Below are 15,270 nucleotides of genomic sequence, written 5' to 3' on the forward strand. Positions count from 1 at the left end.
GTGAGTTCTTCCACTCTCTGCTCCTTTGTATGTGGAAGCTCCACATCATCCTAAGGTTCCTCATTTAGAGCTAAAATCTCCTCATCTGCATGTAACTGAAGCTCCCTCTCAAGGGAAAATCTCATGGCCTTGTCTTTATCGAACTTCACATCTCTACGAACCATTGTCATCTTGTTGGATGGAAAGTACACTGGATAGTTATGAGGTGTACCAGTGTACCCCACAAATATACCCAACTCAGATGTTGGCTATAGATTTTTCCACGCCTCCTTGGTAACATGATAGTAGACTAATGAACCAAAGAACCTAAAGTGTGCCACATTTGGTTTCTTGCTTGAAATAACTTCTTCTGGTGTACCCATCCCGAGAATTCAATGAGGGCTTATGTTCTGCAGATAAATAATTATGTTGCATGTTTTAGCCCACAAGTGCAATGGTAGGCCCTGATCATGTAATATATCCTGTGTCACTCCCACAATACTTTTGTTCTTCCTTTTAGCCACCCCATTTTGCTATGGGTTATGAGGTGTTATTAACTCCCGTCAAATGCCTTCTGATGGACATAATTTCTTGAATTCATTAGACACATATTCTCCACTGTTATTTCTTCTGAGAGCTTTAACTTTTCTGTCAATATCTTTCTCGACAAGTGCTTTAAATTCACAAAGTTTGGCGAATGTATGATCTTTCTTCTACATGAAGAAAATCCAACACTTACGAGAAAAATCATCAACAAATATTAAATAATACATGTGCTTGGTTCTGGAATATGTCGAGAACGGTCCACACACATCTGAGTGAACTCTATCGAGGATCGCTTGCACTCAACTGTCTTTATCATGAAAGTAATCTTTGGTGTAATTCCCCAATGTACACCCTTTGCATGTGTCTCCCTGTTCTAGTGTACCCTTGGGAAGTCCTGTAGAAATTTTTTTCATGATCTTCAAATCTTTGTGGTGCACATGACCCAATCTTCTATGCTACAACTCACCGATGTCTCGGCTATGCACCTTCTCTACTTTAGTGCTCAAAGCAGTGCAGTCTTCTACATCCAATTTATAGAGGTTCTTCACCCGAATCATAGTCTACTTAACTTGTCTTGAGTCTATGTGTTATCACTCAGAATTTTCCTTAGAAGTTATCAAAAGAACGAAGAGACCGAGGTAACCACAAACCAATAATTTAAGTATAGAATCTAGCCAACCTATGACTCATAGAGGGCTCTCCATATATGATTTAGCTTTGTTTTACTGGGATTTTAGGCTAGTTCTTAATGTTCATGGGTTTTTGGATTTGAATTGAAGGTTGGGTGGTGGAATTATTGGAATAGATGGATAGAGCAAGGTCTTTGAGCCATTGGGCTATGGAGTCAACAAATGGATAGTAGAACTGGATCAATTCATTAAAGGGAATGTTAACAGGATAGGCTAGCGAAGTAAAGTGCAAATCTTTAGGTCGAATAGGTGAAATGATCTAAGCAGGGTGAGAAATCACTTAAGAATTCTTAGACCAGGATTAAAATGAAGAACAAAGGATAATCATGAACAAAGGGCAATTAAGAATCCTTTGCTATAGATCACAAGGAACTACCTAAACTAAGGAGCAATCAAGAATTCCTTAACTTAGATTTGTGAAGAAAACATTCAATATGCATAACAGTCAAGACAGAGTGCAGCTAAGCAATTTCTGAGATATCATTCCATGTTATAGCATTCATATTTTTAGAGATACAAGTAAGACTGTGGAAAAAACTTAAAGAAAAATAACATTGAACGTGAGAAATACTTATTTTAACTTTGTTTTACACAAGAATCCGGTGAATATCTGATCTTTATTCCTTGATCTAGCTAGCTAGTCCAGCCATTGATACAATAGAATTTCATACTTAAGAACAAGAAGTATATAGAAATGTTTTGAAATCCACACTACATACTTCGATTTGTGAAGTATTTATACAAAAAATTATTACAAAATATCTCAAAGCAACTTGAGATTTAATCTAGGAAATACAAATATCTTCTTGCAAGAAGATAGAGACAACTATTGAAGTGTTTCATGTTGTCCCTTTTATTATGGTTGTGCTAACCTTTATCGTTGAAGTGTAGCCCTTTATGATGGCTTGCAGTTGTGGTGTTTCATGCTGGAATCTTCTTCAACTTTTACCTTTTAGCTGATACTCTTTGACCCTAATGTGCTGTTTTCACCTGTTTACCTCGTTGTTCTATTTTCACTGTGCAGTAAATTTTTGATGTAAATTTATCATAGTAAATCAGTAATTTTACATTCATCATCCTCTTATAGATCTGATTAGCTTCAGTATATTTGGCAAAATTGGGCTTGGTGAGGAATAAATGTTTAATCTCATGCTCTAGGAAAAACAAGTTTTCAAATGTGTTGTACAAAGCTTTCCCTGTTGGCAATGCTTTTATGGATGAAGAGCTGGCTTGCTCCTTAGCCAACTGTCTGAGTCTATTACCATAGTCCAAATATGTCATGAGTTTGTCATTGATAACTAGAGGACTAGGTAGACCTTTCTCCCTCAAAATCTAGAATTTAGCCATGAAAATATCAATGGCTACCTGCATATTGTGGCACTTTTCTTCTAAGTTAAGCATAAGGTTCCTTTTGGGAAGGAACTTCCTTATTTCTAAAATAGTCTCAATGATATCTTCTATATTTATCTCCTGGAGCTCATATCTATTCTTGTTGTTGAGGAAATGGCTGAGTTTATTGGCATCCTCAGGCTTATCTCCCAACTCCTCCTTTACTTTCTGGATAGCTTCTATAGCTATCTTTATTAACTTTGTTTGCTCAAAAATAACTTGAATTGATGGCCAAATATCATTGACAGAGTCAATGATATTTGCCCACAACATTTCCTTAGTTTACCCAAGGGGTTTATCTAGTGTTAAGTCTTTCTCTAAGACTTTGATTCTTTCACTCATTCTTTAGGCTTTTTGTGCTTCTTCTTTTTGCTTAAGTTGGCCAAGTTTGCAATCAGTTTCCAAACTTGCAACTTTTTCTCTTAACCTGTTCATTTCAGTAGCCTAGATAGACATCTCTTCCATGGCTTTGACTAGTTCTGCTGCGTTTTCTCCTGATGCACCTGCTGCTGATGTAGATTATGTTGTTACTGGCAACGCTGTTGCAAGTGGAGCTGTAGGCACCAAAGATGTTGCTAATGTGGATGGCACTGCTATGGAGACTGTAGGGACAAAATTTGTTGAAGAAGTGGCCACAACTGCTTGTTTTAATTGGATTAAAGCATCCAATTCCTTTTCTATCTCTTTTAGTTGATCATTCAGCCTTAAGACTAACTCCATGATTTCTTCATGTTTCTACTAGGTTTCTAGGACTTCTAATGTTTGTGGATATTGTAGCTGAGGTATTTTTAGCTGTTTCTTCAATGCAGCTATATCATCGTTCTTCTTTTTAATAAGTTGTTATGTGGCTTTTATATCCTTGGGATCATGTCCCAATTCAATCACTAAGTCCTCTAAGGACTTGATCGTGGTATCCTTGGTCTGTGAGGAGGCCTTCTCTAACTAATATTATGTTGAAATGTTGTTTAAAGAGTTTTGTAGCTGATGAGAAGCTATGGCTTTACCTGCCAAGGTGGAGTATATCATTTCTCCAACCTGTTTGTGTAGTTTAATATGGTCTATGGGATGAATATCCCTTGCCAACACTTCAAAGTCTACCTTTTTGAAATCAGATGTTGTCTTTGGCTACTGGGTTGTAGGTTTGATGAAAGACATCTACAGTTTCCCCTCTTTAATTTCAAATGCTGACATTAGCCTTGTTTGATTGGTAGGAGTCAGCTTTAGGTATTGAGCATAGGTTTGGGCCTTGAGCCTTTCGTTTCTTGCTTTGATTTCCTTGTATCTTTCCTTGATGTCTTGGTCTTTGTCAGTAGGCTTTCTGAATGAAGACACTTCCACACTAAGCTGCCTTTCCAATATCTGAGTCTGTGATGTGGAAGGCTCTTGCATGCCTTTAGTTGGAGTGGTAGGCCTGCTTCTGTTTCCTTCTATGTTTGTGACCTCAGTTGAGCCCTCTATATCCTCCTGTTTAGAGACAGGATTCATTTTCTACCCTTTTGCTTGGCTTTTTTCTAGCTGAGCATATGAGGTTTCTCTTGCTGATGTAGTGGCCTCCTCCCTACTTCTCTTAAGGTTCTTCTCCTCATTTTGAGGAGTCTGCATAACTGGAGGGGTACTCATGGTTGTCTCTGGTTGGTCTGATTGCTCTGGTACCTACAGGAAAGAACCCTCTTCAAGTTGTATTTCTAGATCAATGAGAGTATTCTCTATGTCTACTTTGGTGTTGTCTTGGTCCACTAGGGCACCTTCCACCCATTCTGTTTGGTTGGCATAGGCTTCTATTTCAGGTATGGGATGGTGAATGAAAGGTCCTAGCTTAACCTTTTATCTCTTCTTGGTAATGAATTCCAAAGTATCATATCTCCAAAAAAAACTTCTTTGGAACTTCATGTTCTGCAGTATCAAATCTGCTTCTTTTCCTGCCTCCCTAGAGTTGCATATGAAGGGGCCTAGTTGGTCTTTTATTTTGAAATTGGCTTTCTTCTTGGCATTGATGAAGTTTACTTCATCTGCATTGATGATTTGTCTATAGTATTCCAATGCAAACAACCCCATGGGGAGGTATCTTGGCAACTTATATGGTGCAAGCATGCAACCATATATTCTAATTTCGGTGTAGTTTTGGTACAAGTACCAATCCACCACTTTGCTCTACTTGGATAATTGAAGGACTCTCTTTATCTTTGGACTAATTCTAGGAGGAGGGCTTCCAGTCAACATTGCCATGACTGGGTGTACAAATAAATCAATGAAATCAGAATAAGAGTATGGAGACTGATATTGGTGGATCAATGGGGTCCAAAAAATGACTGACCTAGGCTGACCCTTGGTGTCTAGCTTCTGAAGGGTGAATGGGAACTTATCAGGTTGATAATACAAGAACATATGGTATAAGATTGAGGAATACTTGAAAACTCTTTCATTGCTCATTCTAAGGAATTGTTCATGCATCCTATCAGCTATAAATTGGGCATAATAATAAATGACAGCAGGAGGTTGTCCTGGAGTGTAGATGGACATGAAGGCAAGGATTAACTCATCAATGTATTTACTAGTGGTGTACCCCAAAACATAGGATATCATGGCTACAATGTTATGGCCCCATGGGGAAAAAATAACAGCTACATATGGAGGGGGATCCTTAGGGATGTGTTTTTCCTCTCTGATGAAGGTTTGGAACAATTGGGCCAATTTTGCAGAACTAAGCTTGGGATATTGGTCCAACAGGTCTCCAATTGAGAGGGGAGTTAGGTTTGGCCCTGGTTGGAGCTGCAGCATTTCATTTATGGATTCAACAGTGATGGTGAAAAGTATGGTTTGGTTTGGGGACATGATTGCTCTATGACTAGGGATGTAATTAGCATGACAATAGTGGACAATATCTGAGAAAATGTGGACTTGGGGGAACTGGTATTTGGGAAAATTTGACTCCCAAAGGCCAATCTCATCAGCATGGTTGAGGTATTTGTCCCTACTTTGGCAATGTACTTTGAGCAGGGGCTCTAGGGCAGTGGTATCTTTTATTTGGAAATCTTTATCAGCTAAAGGAAGGTGGTGCAGCTCTAAATGAGGTGTAGAGATAGGCCTTACATCCATTGTAATTGGGGCAGCCATACTCAGTTCTTGTGGATTTGAGTGTGGGGGGTAATTCAGAGTTTTTAGGGCAACAACGGTTTTGCAAATGGTTATGGCTCAGAGTGTAAAAACCAAAGTAAATTTGATATTTTTTACTGAATTAACAGTGTTATGAGGGTGATTTTACTTGGAATTTGACAATGGAGTTGGTTTTCCATGGTTAAATACCTAGAATTGGGTGAAATTGACTGTAAATGGTGGTTGATGGAGGCTGCAGAGGTCCTTACGATTCTGGTAGGGATTGATGAATGAGCTGGACTATCTGCAGCGTTTGTGAGCAAATTATTAGTTTGCAATGGTCGCAACGACTTTCTGAGTTCTCACTAGCGAATGTGCGAAAAGAGTGAAAAGAGGGGTAATTGGACTTATATAGGAAAAACGTTAACTTTTCCAGGTTCATTAAATGATGAACAATGGGCAATTTTTTTGCTTATACAGGAAGGTGGTTTAATGGGGTCAACGCACCGCTTTTGAGAGGGAAGTGGTTTTGACAGGGGCTCGCCCTATCTAGTTGAGTGCGTGACACATAGCACTCTTGGGGTTGAGGAAAACCACCTTATCTGATGGGTAAAGAACGGACATTAGGTGCAGCCGATATGATCACGGGTCGTTGGATGAGGGGGAGGGATGATCAATAGTGGTCGGGAGATGGAGTTGCACGGTGATTTTCACATAAAGTTTTGGGGGGGCCCATGGGTCTAATCACCAGCGGTATAGGATTAAATTCACACTTAATCATATTAGGGGCGACTTAATACCAGATTAAGGACTGAGGACGGGATTTTAATATATTTTGTGGGATATGGGGTAGTCATATAGTTTATAACTAAACTAAGGGGTGGGGTTATTTTATATAAAGGAGTTAAATATATACGGGCTAATGGGTTTTTCGGGAAATTTATATATTTAATTAAAAAGTTAGTATGAGGTGAAATGAGCAGAAGGGGTATTGTACTTAGGTATATGAAATATTATGCGCTCTCCATACACTTAGGATAAATGTAATTTGGTGGTTTTTTGCATAGAATATGTTTATCATGGGGTTTTCCTAGGCAAAAGAATTTAACCTTAGGAAAAAGGGTTTTGTGAGGGGGATGAATGAATTGCAAGGGAATTTAACACCTTTCCTTCTTAAGTCATCAAGCTGAGGGTCCGGTCCCACCAGAAGTCAGAGAAATGCTCTAAGCCTCTTTGACTTAAAGAACTATAGGTATTAATATTTTTATTATGAAAGGGAAATTAGTAAGTGTTATAGGGGTTAAAATGAATGATGGGGATGTTAAATAAATCATATTGTGAACCATTGTCTTTTCTTTGTTTACCACTTATGCATATTTGAAAGATGCATTTAGAACAATGACATAAGTGCTTTTTGTGTAATCACATGATGTTTCTGCAACCTTTCTACTACTTACCCATCCACTTACCTTATCATTTTTTCTTCATTTTATTTGGGTGCATTTAGGCTGGCAAACCCTTATCAATATTTTCTTTTCTTTACATAGCAACTGTCTAAATCTAACCTTATATTATACAAGGGCTCAGATTAAACTGATGAGCTCCTTTTATTCACTCTACCTATCTAATGATTTGCCAAGATTACACTGTTTGGTTAGATTTTATTCTCTAACTATAAACATAAAATTTAAAACATGAAATAACCAAGTTTAAACAATTTGACTATCATGGATTGTGGCATGAGTAAGACACTGCACACAATCATTTATTATGCATAAAAAGTAAATAATAGTGGCATTTTGACTTGCACACTTTCATGGTCTCTTTTTGTATTTTGGGGTTCATATATTTTCATTTTTTGATCTTTTCATTCTTTTTGTCCTTTGATTATTCTTTAGGACATACCCTCTTTACATTTTTAAATCTTTTAATATGGAAAACATTTGCAGAAAGAAAAGGTATGTACAATATTACAAGGCTTAACCTTATTCATTCAAAATTATGACTCCTATTGGTATAGGAAGCTAATAGTGGCTCCACTTGGGGATGGAATTTCATGGTGAAATGTTAAGAACTTTGTAGATCAGTAGCCTTTGAATTGTTGTTGATGTTACCTTGCAATATTTCTCCTCTATGTCTCTGCATTATTGATATTTATGAAAGTAAATCCTTAAAGCTTAGGGCCTTCTCTTCGGGCTTCAACTTCAAAAATCACCATCCAATCCAAACTAGACTTTTTGAAAAATGAAATATGTACAGTGGGAAATAAAAATCAGTAGTTAGATTCAAAATAATGTTTGAGCATTCGACCATTCATTGGTCCACCTTTTGCTTCTGTACCATCCATTTCCCTTAGGAAGAAAGCATTATTACCTCTGAAAGCATAAATGATATATGAGCCTTTCCATAGGAAATCAAATTTCCCATGTTTACCTTTATCTTCCCTCCTTGAATCCCACTTCAAGACTTTGTCACCAAGGTAGAAATCTTCAGCCTTGGTTCTCTTATCAAAAATCTTTTTAATCCTTTCCTACACAACCTGAGATCTGATATATACTTCCTCCCTGGTTTGTTGAAGATGAATTGTTTGGTTGATTCTTCTTTGGATACTATTTGGTTCAACCTGCAATTCTTGAAGCAACTTCATCACTGGTGTTCCCAAAGAGGATGGAAAAACAACTTCCATCCCATAGACTAGTTGATAGGGAGAAGTACCAATTGATTTCTTAGTGGTTAGTTTGTCTGCCCATAAGGCATTGACTAGCTTTTTATTCCATGTTTTCTTATTATCCTCTAACAAATTTTTGATGATGTTCACCAGACTTTTGTTTGAGGATTCTGCCAATCCATTTCCTTGAGGATAATAGGTTGTGGAATGGCCCAGGGTTATATGATACTTGTTGCAGAAACCTATCATTCTTTTGGATTTAAAGACTGCTTCATTATCAGTAATGAGTTTAGTTGGACATCCAAATATTGATAGAATATTGGTTTCGAGGAAGGTTATGATAATAGTGTCAGTGGCTTGCCTTGAAGGTATGGCCTTTATCCATGTTGTGAAATAGTTTGTGGTAATGAGGATCCATTTGTTTTGGGAAGAGTAAGGTGGGTGAATTTCACCAATAAAGTCTAGACCCCATTGTTGAAAAGGTGTTTCAACGGAGATTGGCTTGAGGGGGTAAAGGTAGAAGCTTTTCCTTTCCCTCAAAAATTTGACATTTGTGACAAGAGGTCACACATTTCTTTACACTAGAAAACAAGGTAGGCAAGTAGAAACCAGATCTAAGAATTTTATCTGCAGTGGGTTTCCAGTAAAGGTGTCCTCCACAGTCACTTGCATGAAATTCTTGTAATACTTTGTCAGATTCATCTTTTAATAAGAAGTTGAGAAGAATACCTTCATGATTTCTCCAAAACAAAGCATTGTCTAATATACAAAATTTTAAGGATTTCATCTTCAAAAATCTGCTTTTGGTCCTAGATAATTCAGGAGGAGCTTGTAAATTCAATAAAACATAAATGATATCAGCATACCATGGTGATTCAATAAAGGCCTGGATGATTAGTGGAGTCACCATCTCCTCTTCATTATCTATTTGTGCAATAAAGTTTATATCCAGGGCCTGACATTTCGATTCAGCCATGAGCTTGGCTAAACTTTGGCCCTTAATTAACTTAGTTGTTTTGATTTCTATATAATATTCTAGAATAGAAGCAATCCATTTTCCCCTCTTTCCATCTGGACCATACTGAGTTAGGATGTCTTTGACTACTGAATTAGGAACATAGGCTACTATATGAGAATATAAAATGTATACCCTAAAATCCTTGATAGCTTTGACCAAAGCAAAGGCTTGTTTTTCCATTATGTTATATTTTAAGGGGCATCTCTTAGGGCTTTGCTAAAGAAAGCAATAGGTTGTTCATAGCCCTGGTCATTTTTCTGCAATAGAACTACAGCAATCATGTGCTTAGAAGCAAAGGAAAATAAGATGAAATATCTGTCAAATTTTGGACTAATAAAAACTGGTGTTTTAGTTAAGGCTAGTTTAATTTCTTCAAAGGATTTCTTATCCTCAACAGTCCATTTTATGGTCGAATCATTTTTTCAACATATTGTTCAGTGATCTAATTAATTTTGCTAGATTAGAAATAAATCTTCTAAGAAAGTTAATTTTCCCTAAGAAAGCTTGTAATTCCCTAATGTTCCTTGGATGTTAATCTGTAAGATGGCTTCTATTCTTGCAGGGTCTATTCAGATACCATCTTTTGAGATTATATGGCCTAATAACTTTCCTTCTTCTAACCCAAACAAAGACTTCTTGGGGTTCAAATAAATTCCATATTTCCCACATTTAATAAAGGCTTGCCTTAGATGATCCAGATGTTGATTCTTAGATTTTGAAAACACAGTAATGTCATCTAGATATATCACAAGGAAATCATGAATTTTTTTGGCGAAGGCTATGTCCATAGCCCTATGGAAAGCGGCTCTAGCATTCATTATTCTAAAAGGCATTTTCACATACATGAATGTGCCCCAAGGAGTAGTGAAGGCAGTTTTGGCTTGGTCATCATTGTGAACTAAAATTTGATTGTAACCAGAAAACCCATCCAATAATGAGATTTTGGTTGATCCAACTACCCTTTGTAAAATTATGATCCATTTTGGGGAGAGGGTAACTGTCTTTTTATGATACTTTGTTGAGGTTCCTAAGGTTCACACAGAGTCTGATCTCGCCAGTTTTCTTCCTAGTTTGCACCAAGTTTGAAACCCAATCAGATTTTATTATCTTAGCAACATACATTCTCTGGATTTCCTTTTCAATTGAAGGTAATAGGACATGATTAATCCTTCTAAGTTTTTGTCTAAAAGGTTTTTTATTTTCTTTTATAGGGATTGTGTGTTGTATGATGTTGGTGTCATAGGATTTGAGGTCCTCATAACTCCAAGCAAAGACATCTTGAAATTCTTTTAATAATTCAATGTATTTCACTTTTTCAGTTAGAGGTAGTGATTTTGAAAGTTTTATCAATTTTGGATTTTCATTAGTGCCTATATTACACTCCTTTATATCATATTTCAAAGGTTCCATTTTAGGCTTCCTAGGAACATCATTTGAATCAAACAAATCTTCCAAAGGGGTTAATCCCTTAGGTAAGAAATTATCTTTGAGATTGATTACTTCAGTGTCTTCGTTAATTATTTCATCAATCTCAACTTGCTTTAGGTTTTCTACATCTGATTTTGTAAATTTAGTGGGATGAAATCTATCTATTTCTTCACCTTCTATCTCATTTATTTCTATTTTATCTTTAGTGTTAGGATCTATTGATGTATCAGTATCTATATTGCTATTTACAAACTCTTCTTCTAAGACTAAAAAGTTATTTATCTATTTGTCATTAGAAAATATTTGTTAGTTCTTCAAATTATCCGGAATTGCAAGTCTATGCCTAACTTCAGTGGTGTACTGATGGTTAGGTTGGAAGGGTAACTTGCAAGTGCTGGCGAACATTGCTAAACTATGAGCCTGCATATTATGTTTTCTAGGAATTACAACAAGCTTGGTTTCTAAGAAAGTGTTTAGTATTTCTACAATGGTTCCTCTATAACAACTTAATCTAGGGTCTTTGGTCATATATACAGCATCAATCTATTTTATAACTAATTCAGAGTCTCCCATGATAGAAACTCTTTTAGCTCCAAGATTCCTAACTAATTTAAGACCTAAAATTAGTGCTTCATACTCGGCCATATTGTTAGTGCATTTAAAATTTAGTCTATATGCATGTCCTTCTGAGTGATTATTCTCCAGATTATAAATCCAAACTCCTGCTCCTGCTCCAAACTTATTTATTGATCCATCAAATTCAAGATGCCATAATATCTCATGTTCATAATTTTCATCATCTGGTGTGGAAAGTTCTAAAGTTTGGACAATTTCTTCTTGTTTTGAAACTGCGATTTCTTTTGGTTTTGTATTAATACCGTCTAAAAGAGTTTCTTGTGTTTGATCAGCATTATACAGGATAAAGGAATCAATGTCTGAATGTACGAAGTAGATAGGAAATTTTTGACACCAATCCTGGCTACTTACCATGTATTTCATTAAAGTTTCATGGTACAACTTCTTAGGTTGTCCAGAAATAGAGATTGTTGCATATGACATATCAAATTGTAAATATCCCTAAAGTTTGGCTCCCCATGATCTGGATAACAGCATGCCATACTTTGGTGGGATGTCAACAACCACAATATCCATGAGGATGATCTTGGCAGGATATTGAACTAAGGTAACACACAGGTCTTTAATCAATCCTAGGCACTTTACTTGACTTGAGTCAAATGAGAATAAGTCCTTGTAAGGCCTTGTAATGTCTAGGTTTAATTTCTCCATTACTTATTTGAGCATTAAGTTGTGGGAGGCCCCAGAATCCAACATTGCATTATGTAGAATTTTGTCATGGATGATAAGGCTAATGTAGAAAGGTGGTATTCCTCCTTTTAGTGGTTTTCCATTAACATCAGGACCAAATATAAGTTTTGGCTGGTCATCAAACATGTTGACTGAATCCTCATTTTCAACAATGTTTAAAGTCTACTTTATCTGTGTATTGTAGGTTTCATTCTTGATTAGTTCTATTAAAGAGACTGATATCTTTAGCTTAGCTACCTCTACTCCCAAATTGAATGTCAAAGGGACTTTTTCTGTTTGAGGGTTTGGAATTTTCACGGTAGGGATTTGAGTGGGATGGTCTCCTTTTCCTCTATTAGGGACCTCTTTTTGTTGGTTTTCAAGTCTGGTGTTTTGAGGTGTGTCCATTGGCTTTTTAAGGGGAATTGAAGTGGAGGGTTGATCATGAGAAGGTCGATTAGGGGTTATATCTACAATGGTGGGGCCAGAAGGATTCTAGTTTTGTCTGGGGAGAATCTGGAGGATTTTAGAAACCAGGGCTTCTTTGATTTTCTTGGGTTGATTTGACATTGTTTTCTTGGTTTGATTGGGGATATCAGAGTTCTTTTTACTCCTTAGGTTATATTGTTTATGCACTTCAAAAATGGCAGAATCATATCCTTGTTTATAATCAAATGACTCTTCGGACTGGATTTGCAATTGCTGCAGCATATGCAGTTCCTGCTCATCTTGGGTTAGGAAAACAATATCCTCATCATCTAATCCCATCAGATTAATTTGTGTATCTTGTTCTGGATCATCTAGCTGAGATGTTTCTGCATAATTTTCTTGAAAAGGAGGCCTAATATTCTGATCAGGTCCATTTTTTCTAGTGTTTTGGTTTTGTTTTTTCCTAAAATTTGGGTTTCTAACTGGAGGTGCTTGTTGGTTATCCCATTGAGGTTTCCTCTCCATATTTTCTATTCTATCCACTAGTTTCTCCATACTTTTGGCTAAACTATCTATTTTGAGGTCAGATGGTGAAGCTTCATCTTTTGAAGTTCCTCTTCTTTCATTCCTAACTCTAGCTCTTTTAGCTAACAAATTAGCTTCTACACTAACTACTACACTTTGCATTTCCTCTAAGGTTGGGGGGTTTCGTTCCCTGAGCTGGTATGCCATGTCCATGTCAAAACCATCAGGAAACTTTATTAATGCTAAATCAAGTGGGGGTCTAAGGTTAACTGGAATTGCATTGTATATATTATTAAATCTAGTGCAGTAATCTTGTATAGTTTCATTAGGTCCCCTTCTAATATTTTCATATTCTGAAAGGATTTGTAAGGGGTTCTTTTTCTTCTCCCATCTATTTAAAAATTGTTGATAAAACACATCTAAACTATCAATACTATTAGCAGGTAATCCTCTAAACCATTTCCTAACATCACCAGCTAAAGTCTGAGAAAATAGTCTCATTTGAACATCACCTATATCAATTTCATGTAATTCAAAGTAATCTGTCATCTTATTGACATGGCGTTATGTAGTGAAGGGTCCTATGCCATCAAATTGTACAATTTTGTTTTTGTAGTCAGCTGGCATAGCACCAAGTGGGGCAGGTAAAACAAGAGGAGCATATCTATTTGCCATGGCTATAAGCTGGGAGGGGCTAAGATGTGGGGTTGAGGTACTAGGAGATGATGCAGTAGTGGAGGATGAACTAGGACTAGTAAGTGGTGAATGAGCAGTGCTAGGTTGGTAAGGGAGTGAGGGTATGAATGGTGGTGGGGAATGGACTTCAGAATTTGAAGGGAATAATGGTGAACTAAGAGTAGTGGAAAATTGTTTAGAAATCTCAAGGATCTTGGCAGTACTAAGGGATGATTGTGGTGAATTCGGAATGTAATCATCAATTGATTTGTTGGATTTTTGGACTTCAAGGTCTGCCATAAACTCAGGATCTAGGACAGTATCATATATTTCACTTTTAGACTTTGATTTAAATAATGAAAAATAAAATTTCTCATCAAAGGGAAGATCTTCTAAAAAAAACCACTCATCAGGACATGAATTAGCTTTAACTAAAGGTGTGTGACTAGCTAAACTTTCTTCTTTTTTGGATTTTCTTGAAATCAGGTTGGGATTATCAACTATTGGGGCAGGGTTGGGATTTGGATTAGCCCTAGTATAATGAGTTCTCCTTGAAACCAGAATTTCAATCTTTTTAATTGTTTTATGTGAGATTTTTTAAACTTCTAATAAATTGCTTTAAGAGGCTCAAAATCTAAATTTAAACATTTCTTCAAGTTTTATTAGGACTGAGGATTTGAGCTCCCCAGTGGAGTTTCCACTATGTTATCACTTAGAATTTTCCTTAGAAGTTATCAGAAGAAGGAAGAGACCGAGGTAACCACAAACCAATCTTTTAAGTATAGGCTCTAGCCAACCTATGACTCAGAGAGGGCTCTCTCTATATGATTTAGCTTTTTTTTTACTGGGATTTTAGGCTAGTTCTTCATGTTCATGGGGTTTTGGATTTGAATTGAAGGTTGGTGTTATCACCCTAAAATTTTTGTTTCTAAGCTTTGGAAAGTTTGCCTTGTTTCTAGTCATAGTCTTATAGGTTTTGAGTCATCTCATCTTAATAAGTGTCATTCTCTTTTCCAAAAAAGGTTTCACAGCTTCATTCCATGTCCTAGAAGCCTCACCATGTGTTTTGACATCAATTTGATTCCAAAGGACTGATGTTAGTCTTGGTCTAGTCTTTCCATGGTTGTTTTAGAGTCTAAGATCTAAAAGAGAGTCTTGTTGGTATGGTTAAATAGGTTCAATACTTTGTTCTTGCCTATCACTGGTCCCACATCACACATAAATTCCATATGTCAAACTTGTTTCAAGGTTCTTATGTGCTACGAAACTGTCTAGGAGTTTTCATAGCGCAAAACCCAGTCTAGGTGTTTTCGTAGCACAAAACCTAGAATTTTCACTGGCTGCACTACGAAGTCGGGGATTCGTGCAGAACCGTAGCAAATCTCATCCAGCTTTCAAATCTATCAAAATCCGTTATTTTTACATCATCAGTTGTCAACCCATACACTTTGCCTATCACATTCAACCACTTATTTTCATCATTAGGGTTGTTAGGTGTCTTGGTATGCTCAGGTTGCAAGTTTCAA

This window comes from Pinus tabuliformis, chromosome 9, assembly GCF_031772625.1.
Source record: "Pinus tabuliformis cultivar Carrire ecotype Pingquan chromosome 9, CPIR1, whole genome shotgun sequence".
In the NCBI taxonomy this organism is placed as follows: domain Eukaryota; kingdom Viridiplantae; phylum Streptophyta; class Pinopsida; order Pinales; family Pinaceae; genus Pinus; species Pinus tabuliformis.